Raw genomic sequence first — 15,481 nt, forward strand, 5'->3', positions numbered from 1 at the left:
TGAAGATATTTTTATCAGAAATGAATTCTTGAAGCATATCAAAGATATTATATTATCGAGATGGTTATATGTTTTTCTTCTTCACTTTATTAAAGGACAAATTTAATTGATTTACATATATTTGAATGTGGAAGAGCCCTGAATTCCTGAGATAATGCCCACTTACGATGTTAATATACTTCTGGATTTGATTTGTAGTATTTTCAAAAGCTTTTTATGTCTATATTCATGAGGGATATTGGTCTGTAGTTTTCTTTTCTTGCAATATCTTTGTCTGGCTTATGTATCAGTGTAATCAAGTACTTGTAAAATGCATTGAGACTTTTTCTCTACCCCTCTACTTTCTGGAGTAGTTTATAATGTAGATGTTATGTTTTTTAAATGTTTGGTATAATCCACTGGGCCTAAAATCATTTCTGCTTGTTGTGTTGCTGTTGTTGGCAGTTGTGGTAGAAAATTATTAACTAACAATTCAATTTCTTTAATAAATACCGGATTATTCTGGCAATGTATGTCTTCTGGTAACATATGTGTTCTTAAGTAATCTTTGGTAGATTGTATCATTTAATAAATTTGTCTATTTTATCTAAATTTCAGAATTTATTGTCATAAAATCATTCATAATATTCCCTTATTAATTTATTGATATTAGGGTGACCTGTAGGAATATCACCCTCTTTCTTGCTAATACTGTATATTTTTGCATTCTTTTTTTCTTAAGCAATGTGTCTAATGTTTATTAGTTATATTGAACTTTTAAAAATTAATCCGCATTTGGTTTCATTAATTTTATATGTTGCTTTTCTGTTTTCAACTTCATTGTTTCTACTTTTGTCTTAATATTATCTTCCTTTTGTTTAGCTTGACTTTCGTTTGCTCTTCTCATTCCAGTTTAAGGTGGAAGTTAATATCATTGTTTTGAAACTTATAATATCAGCTTTTAATAGTATAATTTTTAAATTTATTAGCCATATTAAATAAATTTGGATATAATATGGTTTTATTTTCAATAAAATACTAAAAATATTTTCAGACCTTTGGAAACTAATCAAAAGCCAGTAGTCCCCAGTGAAATGTTTTATCAAGAAAACCCAGCTGAATCTCACTTAAGAACAGTGAGCTTTGTGGTGTTTTAACATACTCTGGCCCCATCCCCTGCTCCCTAACTCAGAATTGGCCCTAAAGAAAACAACCATAAGTTATGGTGCTGGAGGAAGTAGAATAGACCTCATTTGCAAAGAAATGTGTTTAGTTTTTGTTTCTCTTGTTGTTGCTGTTGTGTTGACTTGTCTGGTGGTTTCCTGAAGGAGCAGTTCACAGGGCTTACTTTTAACTTAGAATTAAACTCATTAACTCACCTAACTTAGAATTCCTACAGTGCTGAGACAGCTACCCAGGGGACATTTGTGAAAAACATTTACAGGGAATTATATTTATTGTTGTTGCCTTGGGAAATGGATGACGTTTGGAGCAAACAATGGACTAACCAAAATTTGGAAGGAAAGGAAGGTGATTGAGATGTTTTGGGCCCTAGGGCCTTGAAAAACTCTGACATATTCCTGGAAATCCAGAAGGCCACGCACATACTCATGGCTGGATGTACGCTGAGGCAAGACCTGGGAAGGACCAAAGCTCTCATCTCTTGTTGACTTTTGGGTCTCTATATGTAGGTGAAAGAAAAACATAAAGGCCACATATTGTTTGATTCCATTATATAAAATATCTAGAATATGCAACCTGTAAAGGTAAAAAACAGGTGAATAGGTGCCAGGGGCTGGGAGAAGTGGGGTGACTGTTTATTGGGTATAGAGTATCGTTTGGGTGTGATGAAAATGTTCTAGAATGAGCTAGTGGTTATAGCTGCACAATAGTATGAATATAATAAAAAGCCACTGAATTGAATACTTTAAAATGTTTAAAATGGTGAATTTTATGCTATGTGAATTTTACCTTAATAAAAAATATTTCTATGGCAGTGCTATTATTCTGTGGTAGGAACAACAACGGGTCACCGGTGGAGGATTTTTCTCAAAGTCCGTGTTCCACTCCCAGTTTCAGCCCTGACTGGAAGCCTGAAATTCCTTATACCACACCTGTCCCTCCTCTAATGTTAGACTCTTATGGCTGGTACTTTTTTCTTGTCCAACTGATGTTGGGGTAGTTCACTGTCGTCTTAGGTAGTCTCTGTGTGACCTCAGGGGTAGGTTTCTCTTGGTGTTCTTGCTTCTCCTCCCATAGTAGGTAGCCTACAAAAGACGTTCAGAGAGTGGAAGGAGGATCTGTGTCTCTATATACATTTTTATTTCAATATAAAAATGTTGAAATTTAAAAATAATGGACTTCCATGGATTGACTTGTCCACATTCTTCTCACTTGACACTTTTGGACAGTTTTCACTGCCAACCTCTATTCTCCTGACAATAGAAGCATTTTTATCATGAAACAGCAAGACTTTTAAAATTACATGCCAGAATATAGGTGCATAAATCTCAGATTATCACCTTCCATTACCCTCCTTATTGTTATGCTATTATTTATTGAATTATTTCTTAATTCCTGTCCTCTACTCCATCCAAGGATTTATTTAAATGTTCACCTTTTCAGGAGGCTATTCTTGACTTATCCAATCTAAAATAATAGCCACCTTCCCTAACATCACATCTGTTCTGCTACATTGTTCTTTGGTTTTCCTCAGGGCATATTACAACATGACATTATATGTATGTATATATATATAGTTTTCACCAAGCAATGTGAAATATGTTTATTCTTAACATGGTCTCTGTACACCAGAAGTAAGAGAGTAATCCTTTTTACAAATGGAACTGATTATAAGAAACAATGGCAAAACAAACTGGTATTTAATGTGAATTCATGGGAGCTGAAATTTCAACTCAGGTTTGTTACAATCTCTTTCAGCTTTGCATCTGATCCTTCTGAAATCTTTCCTTCAGTTCAAGTTCAACTGCACTGGGTGTTGGCAGACAGCATGAGTCAAGAAAGTGTTCTCAAATACTGGGGTCTTGCCAGACTCCAGTTTGTCAAGATACCTCTACCAGCATAGATGACAGCCACTTATTCTTGACCAGCCATGGGATGCTGCTGTGTTGGCTTCAGGAACTTGATCAGACACACACTAAGGCTCAAGAGTTGTGAGTGGCAGCATCGAAGTCAGAAATGAATTGGACAAAAGTAGCGACTTCATGATACTGAGGCAATTTGTGGTATTTGCTACCTGTTTCATAGCCCCAGATTGGGTGGCAGACTTAACGTGTACAGTGGACAAACTGACGTTAATGAAAGGGTGGGTACTTTTGAAGAACAATTATGTCTCACTTAAAGGATTAAATTAAAAGAGGGATGGGATTTTCTTGTGCAAATGATGTACTCTTTTGCTGGAAGAGTACCTGGTAGACAGGCAGATTTTTTTAAGCAGATGCTTAAAAAGTGTTCGCTGAATGAATGAAATCAGGTACAATTCTTAGCCAAATGCATAGCATTAAGAACCTTACTTTTAAAATGTATAAGAGCATTAAACCATCAGCTGACATATGAATCTGAGTCCCTTTTCTATACAAATAATTTCCAGCATTTTAAAGTTTCTTCATTTTGCTCATCACAGGTGAAGATGTGCCAGTTTCCTTCTTATGCCCTGCTTAAGTTTTCTTTTCTTCTAATCCAACAGAGACATAAGTGGATCACTTGAATTCCTATCTTTTAGGTATTGATATCTGAAATTTCTGGCCTGTGTTCTTGATTCCTCTGAAACACATGAATTCCATCAGAAAGAATCTAAGAAAAAAGGGGACAAAATCTTAGATACTTTTTTCTTCATTTTTACTTTAAGTTACATAACACATGAATTGCCTAGGCAAAAATATTAAAAATTAACTATGTTTTTCTTTTCCTCACACCATGGTCTTCTCTCCTTCCCTTTAAACAGTTTGCCTGGAAAAGTGGCATTGATCTTCTTCCTCTGAGTTTTGTTCTTCCAAAAGAATTTGCTAATCTACTACCTGGCACTGTAGCCTGCCATGCCTACTTCTATAGACAGTCTGTACATAAACCGTTGCCATGTTGTGCCTCATCTATTTACATTGCATTTTACATTGCTAAATGAAATAAACCATGATTTGGGGGGTAAAATCTGGGGATATAAAGCCATCGATATTGAGAAAAAGTAAGAATCACCACTCCATGATATTGGGCTCAAGTACCTATTAAAATTGCACCCTAAAAGATGAATAAACTGAAAATGAGATTTACATGAACTCATCTCACCTCAACTGAAATAACAATGAAATTTAGCCAGAATCTTGAAATTGCTTTGGAAAAAGTTATCAGTTATGTTCTAAATGTCAAATATAATCAACTATTTTAACCCTTATTTCCGTTTACTCCAACATATAAAAACTTTGCTCATCATTTTCTCTTTCTTTGTAATGACTTTTTTTTTTTTTTTTTTTTTTCATTTTTTTTTTTTTTTTTCTGAGCTCAGCAGCCATGGCTCACGGGCCCAGCCACTCCGCGGCATGTGGGATCTTCCCAGAGCGGGGCACGAACACGTGTCCCCTGCATCGGCAGGTGGATTCCCAACCACTGTGCCACCAGGGAAGCCCTGTAATGACTTTTAACTGTAGAAATAAGATTTGGTCATTTTAGAAAATGTGGGGAATACACAAATTGTTCTTAAAGATGAAAATAAAGGAATTCGTTTAAAAAACACCATATAGGAGTAATTAATTAACTTTTGTATACACACATAGTGTGCATTATACGTATGTACATGGTATATGTGATTAATATAATAAGCAGGTAATGCTTTATATGGTATATATTATACTCATATGATATGCATTATGCAATATATAATATACATTAAACTGTTGTGTATAAAGCAAATTATAGAAATTGATATAAGTGTATATAAATGATTGATTTTTTTACTTTAACATGATAGCTTTTTTCAAGTGTTATGAAAAGTCACAAAAATAAATGTGTTCATGCAGAAATTCTTTTTTAACATGTCATTTTATTCTTACAAATATTTAAAAATAGAGACATTAGATTAAAGGTTAAGTACATTTTAAGGCTGGACATATTTTACCCAGGTTACTTTCTCAAGCAGCTGTATTTCTATATTTTTTCATCAACAATGAATACGAATACCTATTTCACAGCTCTGAATAATGCCGTGTTTTAAAAACAGTGTTAAAGTGATGAGGAAAAGTTATTCCTGATTATTATTTTTATTGATATCTTTCATTATTACTGAAGATGAATATTTTTTCATATGATTATTAGCCTTTTGTGTTTCTTCTCTTGTGTATAGACTGTTTATGTCCTTTGTCTTTCTTTCTTTTTTTTCTTTCTGCTGAACACTATCTCCTTGAAACTTACTTCTACCTTGGTTTCCATAAAAATCACTTGTATTGATTTTTCCTCCCAGTTCTTAAAAACTTACTTGTCAAGCTCAGCATGGCTTGGCCTTCCTGGGAGTCAACAGTAAATTCTGCTATTTTGTGTATTTTGGGTCTGAGAGAAGATGCTTGAATATCAACCAAAGTTCTCTCCCAAACTCACCTTCCACATTTCCCTGGAACATGATACCTTCCCCAATTCCAACATCTCAAGAAGAATTCATATCTTTATAACAGGAATGCTTCTGAGTTTCAAAAATGACATTTAAAAAGCACAGCTTTTTGATTTGTGAGAATTAGGCTTTTAGAATTGAAAGTACCTCAAATTCTAAAATTTTCCTTTTGTTTGTCAATCATTAAGTTTTTAGGAATCAGAGTACAAGGTGCATGCCATGAACAGTGATAGTAGAGGGACAAGATAACACTGGCCAAGCTGCCTGAAATGGGAAGTGGAAACATTAGCGAGATGGGGAGCTGCTGGTGTATGACTCTCAGAAGGGGTCCTGTACCCTTCCTCCCCGCTGTGGGAGCACAAGAAAACTCTAAATAAGGTTGAAGAATCTGGGACTGAAGGAAATGTGTTCCTCACTTTCCAAGGTATAGCTGAGGATAAAGGTAAACTTGGAGTAAAGTCCTTGGCGAAATAGGACACCGTACCAGGAGAGCATCAGTGGTGGCGTTAAGCCTCACAGAATTCTATTCATTTCAGATTTTTGGAGGGAGCAGCAGAAATATCTCCTACCCTGGAATATGGTACAGACATCAATGGGGGGAGAGATTAAAAGCTCATGCTAGGCCACCTTAATGGTGTTGTAGCCTTCCTTTCCTAGAATGCCTTTTCTAACATTGCCAATCTGGTTTCCTGCCCACACTTAGATCACAGCACTTAAAGTTTTATTTCAATGATTGTTCTTGTTTGCTGTATGCTAAGCTCATTGCGAACAGAGCTGAATTTCATTATTTTTAATCCGCCATGATTTAAATCATGTCTACAACAAAGAAGGCATTTAGAGGAGTAATCTCTTAACAAATCCAATGCAATTTTCAGGCAAGCTTTTAAGGGGAAGAGACCTCTGAGTTGGTTTCTTTCTCCTCCCATGAACAGCTTTCTAGGTTCTAGCCTGACTTCATGGTGGAGATAGATTGGAAGGCAGGAAGCAGAGGATGTGTTCCTGCCCTTTGACCTCAACTACTATTAAAAAAAAATTTTTTTTTAAATTGAAGTATGGTTGATTTACAATGTTGTGTTAGTTTCAGGTGTACAGCAAAGTGATTCAGTTATACATATATATATATATTTTCAGATTCTTTTCCATTATAGGTGTTTACAAGATATTGAATATAGCTCCCTGTGCTATCAGTAAACCCTTGTTGTTTGTCTATTTTATATATAATAGTGTGTATCTGTTAATCGCAAACTCCTAATTTACCCCTCTCTTCCCTCCTTTCCCTTCAACTGCTATTAATATGATCCAGTGAACATCTTAAAAGTCTCACCAGTTGAGCTGCCAACCAACTTCTCTTCTGGAAAAGAATTGGAAAAGGAGCAGGCAGACTAGGACTAATGGGAAAAGGTTCAGAAGTGTCCTTTCCCTCTCAATATTACTACTCCTATTTTATAGCTTAGAAGGCAGAAGAGAGGATATTGTTATTTTATCAAGAGCATAGAGCTATGGAATAGCAAAGTCAAAATGCAGACCCTGGCTTATCTGGTCACAACAACATACTCTTTCCCCTAAATCAGCGCTTCCTAATAAGTGCAAGAATACATTAAAGGTGAAATGTTATACTGATTCTCTCAGTCCTGTAGTCAGCCGACATGGCCTGGGGCAACTGGAATCCCTGGCTTATTGCCTCTGACACAAGCAGTCTCATTAAATGATCCTAGAATATACAAAGATTATCTTTTCCTATGTGTACCTTGATATGAAAATGGCTGAGGGGCATCATATCATTCGGCATTCTCAATGAATTTTTTAAGGGAAGGAGCTGGAGAAGCAAAATCTGGCTGCAAAGTATAAACTAATAGGTAACAAGAGAAGAGATGGGTTATAGACACAACATAATGAGAGCAGGTGTATATTTCAGAGATACAAAGAAGATGGATGTCAGGTTACCAGATAGCAACATATATAAATTGAGTGAGCAGAGCACAGTGAGAGGTTGGCTAGATGAGTCTAGAATGATGAAATGAAAAGTCTGGGACGAACATTGGCTAAGGGATCAGGTAATAGTGAGAATATCTGGAGAGGCAAGAATAAGATTTTAGCCAACCTATAAGTAACACTAGCATCCCTAATTCCTATGTGTATATTACTGTTCTAAGTGTTAAATATTCACATTAAAACCTTATTTACACTATTAATTTGCCTTGCAGAGTTTTCACCATCTATGTATACAATAAAAAACTACAGATATTTTAGTGTTACACATTTCAGATGATGAAGTCTCAACAAATGAAATGTTAATTCATCTAATAATAAGCTACTTTTTCCACATAAATTCAGCCTCCTTATTATACTATGGCTTCCAGTGATACACAGAGAAGACAGTCTGGCTTACAGACCTCTGGGAAATTTTACATGTCCCATGAATCCTGGAGCCCCCTGCAAACAGGCTGGCTGTGGATTCAGGTCTTACGTGAAGAGTGAGATTTTCATTAAGATAACAGTGAGCTTCAGGCCACCATTACAATATGTATCCAGGCTCCCAGCAGTTACTCTGCTCCTATTTTTAAAATAATTCTTATCCCTTGGAAAGCCATTTTGCATAGCGGTCAATGCACAGACTATAAAACCAAACTGCTTGGATTGGATCCTGGCTGAATAACCCTGACTGGATTACTTAATCTTTCTGTGCTTCAGTCTCTCATCTCAAAAGAATAATAACAATACATCCCTCATAGTGCTATTATAAGGATTAAATGGGTTAATGCATGCAATGTGCTGAGAATTGGTCCTGACACATGGTAAACCTTCAACAAATGTTAGCTATTATTAGTATCACTTTTATAAGAAACAGCAAGAGTCCTTAACCAAAAGGCTGACTTTTAATGTTGAACCCTTGGGGAGTGTTATTTTTTTATTAGCATTTCAGAATCTAAAGTACTAGCAATTAATTTACAGCCCGCAATCTTCCCCGACTGCTTGGCATCTCATAATATTTAAAGTCCATATGTATTTTCCCAATGTGTAATATGCACACACAAAAACTCTTCAGTTATAGACCAGCGTGATAACTTTTTCACTTCTCATATGCCTTGTCCACGTCAGATGCTAAACTAGAAAGTCCCCAGACCATCTCTTAAAATGTGGCAATACCCAGAACATAGTAGAAGGTATTATATATATGTATGTACGTATATATATATATAGTAGAGAGCAGAATAAAACTAAGGAATGTCATTAAGAGATAACAGAACTGTAGGAAACATGAGCTTTATGAAGATTCCAAGGAATGAAGAAGAGGGATAAAATTTAGAGTCACAATCCAACTGCCTTGCAGTTCATTTCACTCTAAATTCTATTGAATAGTATGGCACCAATTGTCAATATTAGGTCTTCGCACTATTAATAATTCGTAACATCTATATCACACAGGATTGTGTGGGGAGATATTTTTCTCTGCTATCTACATGGCAATAAGTGACTTCTTGAGGAAGTCATCAATCCCCCTTGTCCAAAAGCATCTCTCTCACCAACAAAACCAAAGATAATTACTTCTACCATCTTCTCTCTTTTCTAACTTCATGAAAGGGCAGAGAGACAAAATAACTTCAAGGCACACTTGCTTACTTCATGGCTTTATCTATGCATGACTTTAATAATTGCAATGAAGTTTTCTTTACTACAAACTCAAAACAGTTGATCATGTCACCTCAGGTATTCTCATGACAGCTTGGAACAGTGAAGGGCAGAGCATATTTTTTCTGATCTACAAATAGAGCCCTAGATAAAGTTATTACAGGTTTCAAAGGCCCATAATAGGGTGAAGGCCAGACAGGTACCAGGACAACTGTCTGTTGGTGTTTTACTGAATGCTCCAAGGACTTCCCTGGGCCAATAATGTTTCCATAATAAATACACAAACAAAGTTTAAGCCTGTAAAAGATGCATGAAGTCGAGAAACTATCCATATGGCCATGGCTGCATTTAAGTAACTGTGAATGTCAACCTATTGGATGAACCCTCATACTCTTGGTTAAATACAAAATTCTTATAAAGTTGTTACTGTAACGCCTTTGGTGGACCTGCTTATCCTTGTAAAGTGTTAGCCTGAATCAAACAGTCCTTATTAATGTATTTTTAATAATTTGTCCCAATTGCTGTTACATGCATAATAATGCATTTTTTGGAAACACTGATAATATTCAGTCTCCCTAAATCAAGAAGTTTACAAATTCTTCGGAGAGATAATGTTAAATACATAAAATAATATCAGAATGTCTAAAATAAATATATAAAAAATATTAGTACTCCACAAATTCATAAAATGGTAGTTTGAAATAATTATTTTATAGAAGAGGAAAGTCAGTATGCTTTGGAAAAGATAGGAGAACAGTGGACTAGGAAGCTGCTTTGAAGGAGTAGACTCAGGGTCTGATTAAGAACACACTTCCTCTCCTGGGTAACATGCCTCAGAAGTCCCTCTAGCAACTTTAGAGCATGACTGTCAACCCATCACTGCCATGTGCCAGCTATCCTTGTCCTTTCTGAATGTGAATATTTGCTAGGTTTGTTGGTTGGGTATGTTGTGGGCTTTTAATTTGTCTTTTTAGTTCATAAATATATAACTCAAGAGGAATTATATCCTGACCTGATATAGAATATCATCAGGTCAGTTTTTGGTCTCATATGTCGTGTGCTGAGTTGTTTCCCTTGGAGAGGGAATGAGTATATTTTGCAGGCAGAAGGGAGGAAAGTAAATATTTGTGACAGAGAGTGGACTGCAGTAGACTTCATAAATTTTCAAAATATTAGCTGCTCCTCTTTATGGACGTATTATACATCCCGGTTCTGTTGACATCAGGCTTAGCTATGGGATATTCTGTGCCTCTCCATCTGAGGAAAAAATTTATCCCCGCCTGACTGACATCAAGCTTCACCAAGTGACCTACTTTGTCTAGTGAAATGTGAACAGATGTGAAATGTTACAATTCTGAGAAAAAGCTTTAATAACCTCTACCATGTTGATTTTTTTGCCCTCTACAACAAGAATCTGTAGACTGATACAGACTGGTAGGATCTGTATTGGTGGAAGGAGAGACACATCCTCATATAACAATAACAGATGTGAGTAAAGAAAGTAAAGTAAAGAAAAGATGCAAGATGTTTTTGAGTACCAGTGAAAGGCAGCCCTGAACAGAACATAAGTGTTACAAAGAAGTGAGGTATGAAAATTTGTATGTCGTTCTTTTCTTTGGTGATGGGAAGTCTGAACACTAGTCATAGGAGTTTAGACTTGATGTAGTAACATTGGTGAACATTTAGGCTTTTAGGTAGGGGGTCACAAGATGAAAATACATGTAATGATAACTAATTTGCCTGTTATAAGTCAGAAAAATTGAGTGAGGAAGGCACAGCAATTCTGGAAAAGCTAAAGAAAGTGCTGTAATAGTCATTTAATTGTGAGGGAAATGTGGTCCATAATGGTGGAGATCGGAAGAAGGTTAAGAACAAAATAATTCTTTACAAGTAAAAATATGGAGGTCTAGATCATTTACAGAATATAGAGAATAAAGGAGAGGAATGAGTCAAAGAAGACTGTGCAGTTCCAAATCTGAAGAGCTGGGGCAATGGAAATACCGTGGACAGAGGTAGGTAAACTAGAAGGGAGGGCTAATTTTGAGTGAAAAGTTTATGTTTGGAGTAGTTATGTTAGTTTTTTATACTTGACATGAGCCATTCAGTGAAAAGTTAGAGGTTTCCTGCCTGGATCGGAGATCAGATCGCATGATAGAAATTTGTGAGTCATCTGAACTGGGGTTATCACTAAAGCCAAGAAAATGAATGCATCCTCTGAGACAAAACATACAGTGAAAATGAAAGAAATTTAAGAAAGAAGCCATGGTTAAGGGGTCAGAAGGATGCAGGTAGCTATAGAATCATGAAGTTAGATATGCATATATACTAGACATATGTATTATTACTAAATTGATATTTTTCCCCAAAGATAGCTTCTTTAGAATTATCTGAGGCATGAGAGAGAGCAAGAATAGGGAGGATGGAAAAAGTTCATTCGATGTATCCATTCTTAGGGTCTGTCTAAAGAGTCATTTAGTGATAAAGAGAATTGAGAAGATTTGTGAGGTTTATAGATGGCACACAGTAAGCAAAGGAAATCAAAGATTTTCAAGGAAAAAAAAGTCGGGGGGAATAAGTGTAAAAAGAAACAAGGTCATTCACAAACCAGAAGTAGGTGGAATTAGATACAGGTAAAGGGATCTCTAGGTGAGATAAGTGTTTCTCCTTTATTTGACTCTGTGGGCTGGGGTGAAAATAATAAAAATAGCCACATAGATTGAGTCCTGGTTATGTGTGAAGCACTGAACTGAGAACTTGACATATACTATGTCATTTAATCCTCCAAATAAACTTATTGGTTAAGAAGTGTTATCATTATTCCCATTTATAGGGAAAAAAACCCAAAGGCAGTGAAAAGTAAAATGAATTAACATAGGTCATTAATAAGTAGCAGAATTGAGAGTCAATCTCATAAGTTTAGATTCAGAACCAGTACCCTAAACCACTATATTTGGGATGAAAGTGATATGAATTGAATTTGAAACAAGGAAAACTAGGTATGGCCATTACAACAAGCAGATTGAGGAGAATAGCAGACTTTTAAAAATGTCACTAAATACATATATCTCTTCTATTACCTACTATTTCAAATACTAGGACATTTCAGAATAAAATAAATACTTTAAAAATCCAGTAACTGATTTAGCATAACTCTTCATAAATTATGATTCACCTGTAGTATCTCATTTGATTCTTACAGGAAATTACATAATAAGTAATATTGGTTTTCTTTCTTTCCTTTCCTTTCCCCATCCTTCCTTCCTTCCTTTCTCTCTCTCTCTTCCTTCCTTCCTTCCTTCCTTCCTTCCTTTCTTTCTTTCTTTCTTTCTTTCTTTCTTTCTTCCTTCCTTCCTTCCTTCCTTCCTTCCTTCCTTCCTTCCTTTCTTTCTTTCTTTCTTTCTTTCTTTCTTTCTTTCTTTCTCTTCCTTCCTTCCTTCTTTCTCTCTCTTTCTTTCTTACAGATGGCAAAAACTAAGGAGTAGAGGAAGAAGATGTTAAATTTATCAAAGGTGCCCTGTTAGAATATGACAGCCCTGAAGTTCAAAGCCAGGCCTATCCTTTTTCTCCAAACTCAGTGTTCTTGCCACTTTCTTAACTGATCTTTTACCAAGCACATACACTCTTTTGTAAATAACAGCATATGTACATGCATAGCATTTGATAAAGTCCTTTAAGTTTCTCTAATTATTCCTGAAGAGAGCATAATATAGGAATCAGAGAAATCTAACTCTCCAACCTGCACTGGCTTCCTGACTTCCTCATTCCTACCCAAAGTCCACTTATTGCCTTGAACACAGAAGTATTGATAGATTGTTCATAAGGGATGCTTCAGGCTTCTTTCTCTATTACTTTTGAGAAACATTTCCCTGAAGCAGTAAAGAAGTGCCTGTGTAGCCCTTTCATCATTCCATCCAAAATACAAAGTACTATTTTAGCTTTGAAATTGAGCATCACTGGGGCTGGAAGGGCATAATTTATCTCATGTTCCTATGAGTCACATATTTTAACAAAGCCCAACTTGTAAACTTTTGTCACAATGTTGTAAAAGCTTCTTCAGTATTGTTCTTGTTCTTCCTTAAGTTATTAGGAATAAATTAAGCTATAATTAAAAATAACATTTTAGGTCCCATTCTTCAAGTAGGCACTTTACAAATTATTTTTGCTTACTTCAGTCCAGCACTGTGAAATTACCACCAAATGTTTGGATTTTGGTCAAAACAAGATAAATTATTTATTAGGAAAAAAATACAAAAAAATGAAATTCATTGCGATTGTTATTAGTTGTTTTCTTTTCCCTAAGACTAGCTAAATAATTTAGCTTCATAAACAACCACAATTCACATTGAAAAAGCAGTCTTAGTTTGTTTAATTGAACCTAGATGTTTGGGTTTCATGATTAGCAATATATAAAAGCAAACATCCATAAGCAGATGAGGCTTAGCATCTTGTACAGAGGTCTGCTCTGACCATAGTCCAGTTCTCCAGACTTTAGCTCACTTCCCAGGAGATGGCATATGAAACTCTAGCAGCATCCTATTGAAACAGTTGATTGGAACCCCAAACAGTCCATACCTGCTTAGCATAACCCCCAGGAGAATAAAATAATCTAGGTAGAGCTGACATTGAGAAAAGCTTATAAAATCTGGAATTATCTCAGTCTACCTAGAGCCAGCTGTGAAGAGAAAACGTGGTGCATGTGGTTCTTAGGTTTCTGGATCTATAACTTGAGTGTACGCAGGAAGATGAGCTATTTCATTTTGCTTCTATCCCCAAATAGCTCCTTTCACTTAGATAGCAAAGTCTTACCAACAGAAACTCCTCTTCCAGTTTCATTTGGATTTGCATGTCTCTTTTAAAATGCAAATATCCTGGACCAATTAAGGGGTTAATGCCTTAGTTGGAAAAAATCTTTTAATCAGATTACCTTTTTTCCTGACATTGAACAAAATTCATCCACTATGAGGACAGTTAAAGACCAAACTTCCTAGGATCGTGAAAGTCAAGCAGTCTTTGTACTGGATGTATTAGGCAACAACTACACTTCTTTGTGCAAGCGTAAAAAATACTGTTAAAGGAAAACTAGTCAATAAGATGTTTGGGGTATGGATTAGACCATTACAAAATAATAAACAAGCATGATTTCAGACCCATGAGTCAGTGGACTTTCCCTATTTTCTGCTCTGTCACAAACCTACTATATTTTCATGACCAATTCAACTTATGTTTCTTAGTTTTGGTTTTATCATTCTAAAATGAGGGTGTTAAGTTAGATTTTTTTTAGGTTTGTATAGATGCACTGATTTTTAAAATTGAAATAGAACTGACATATAACATTATATTAGTTTTATGTGTACAACATAATGATTCCAAAAATGTATATATTACAAAATGATCATCACCATAAGTCAAGTTAACATTCATCATTATACACAATAACAATTTTTTCCATGTAATGAGAACTTTTAAGATCTACTCTCTTAGCAACTTTCCGATATGCAATACAGTATTATTAACTATATTCATCCTGCTGCCCACAATGCAGTATTGCCTCACACTTGTTAGAATGACTATTATAAAAAAGACAAGACATAAGTGTTGGTAAGTGGGGAGAAGTTAGATTGCTTTAAGGTTCCTTGTAGCTCAGATTAAAAATTAAAACAATCATCAGAATGGAATCATAAAACCACAGACACTTAAAGTTAGAAGAAACCTCAGCAATTACTTCACCTTCTATCCATTTTAGGAATTCTTCTTTAATATCACTGATTAAATAACCTGTAGCTGAAGATTAACCCTGAGAAGGAGCTCCCCATCTTATAAAGCAGGTTCTTCTAATAAACAGATGGAAGAGTGTCATGGATTACAGTTGGAACTCTAGAGTTATACCCATCTGAGTTTGAATTCTTGCTCACTAGCTGAGTGACTTTGGGAAGGTTACTTCATTTCATCATTTGTTACAAAAATATTATGACTACTATTAGTATTACTATTATTGAGAGACAGTCTCCTTGACTGAATTTTAGTTAGGCTCCTTTAAGCCCTCTTCTCCACTAGGTTTCCGTGTCCATCCTTGCCAATCCCAGTCTTAGCAAGAATTCTGCTAAGTCAGTTTAGTGAGAATCTCCCACCCTTGATATCTGATCACCCTTGATAGCTGATCAAATTCCTCATCCCCATTCATGATATATAATCTCTCTATCTTCAGTAAAAATCCTAAGTAAGTTTAGTAAGAATCTCCTTATTCCTGATGTCCCCTCT

Source organism: Neophocaena asiaeorientalis, unplaced genomic scaffold, assembly GCF_003031525.2.
Source record: "Neophocaena asiaeorientalis asiaeorientalis breed wild unplaced genomic scaffold, Neophocaena_asiaeorientalis_V1.1 scaffold39, whole genome shotgun sequence".
NCBI lineage: Eukaryota > Metazoa > Chordata > Mammalia > Artiodactyla > Phocoenidae > Neophocaena > Neophocaena asiaeorientalis.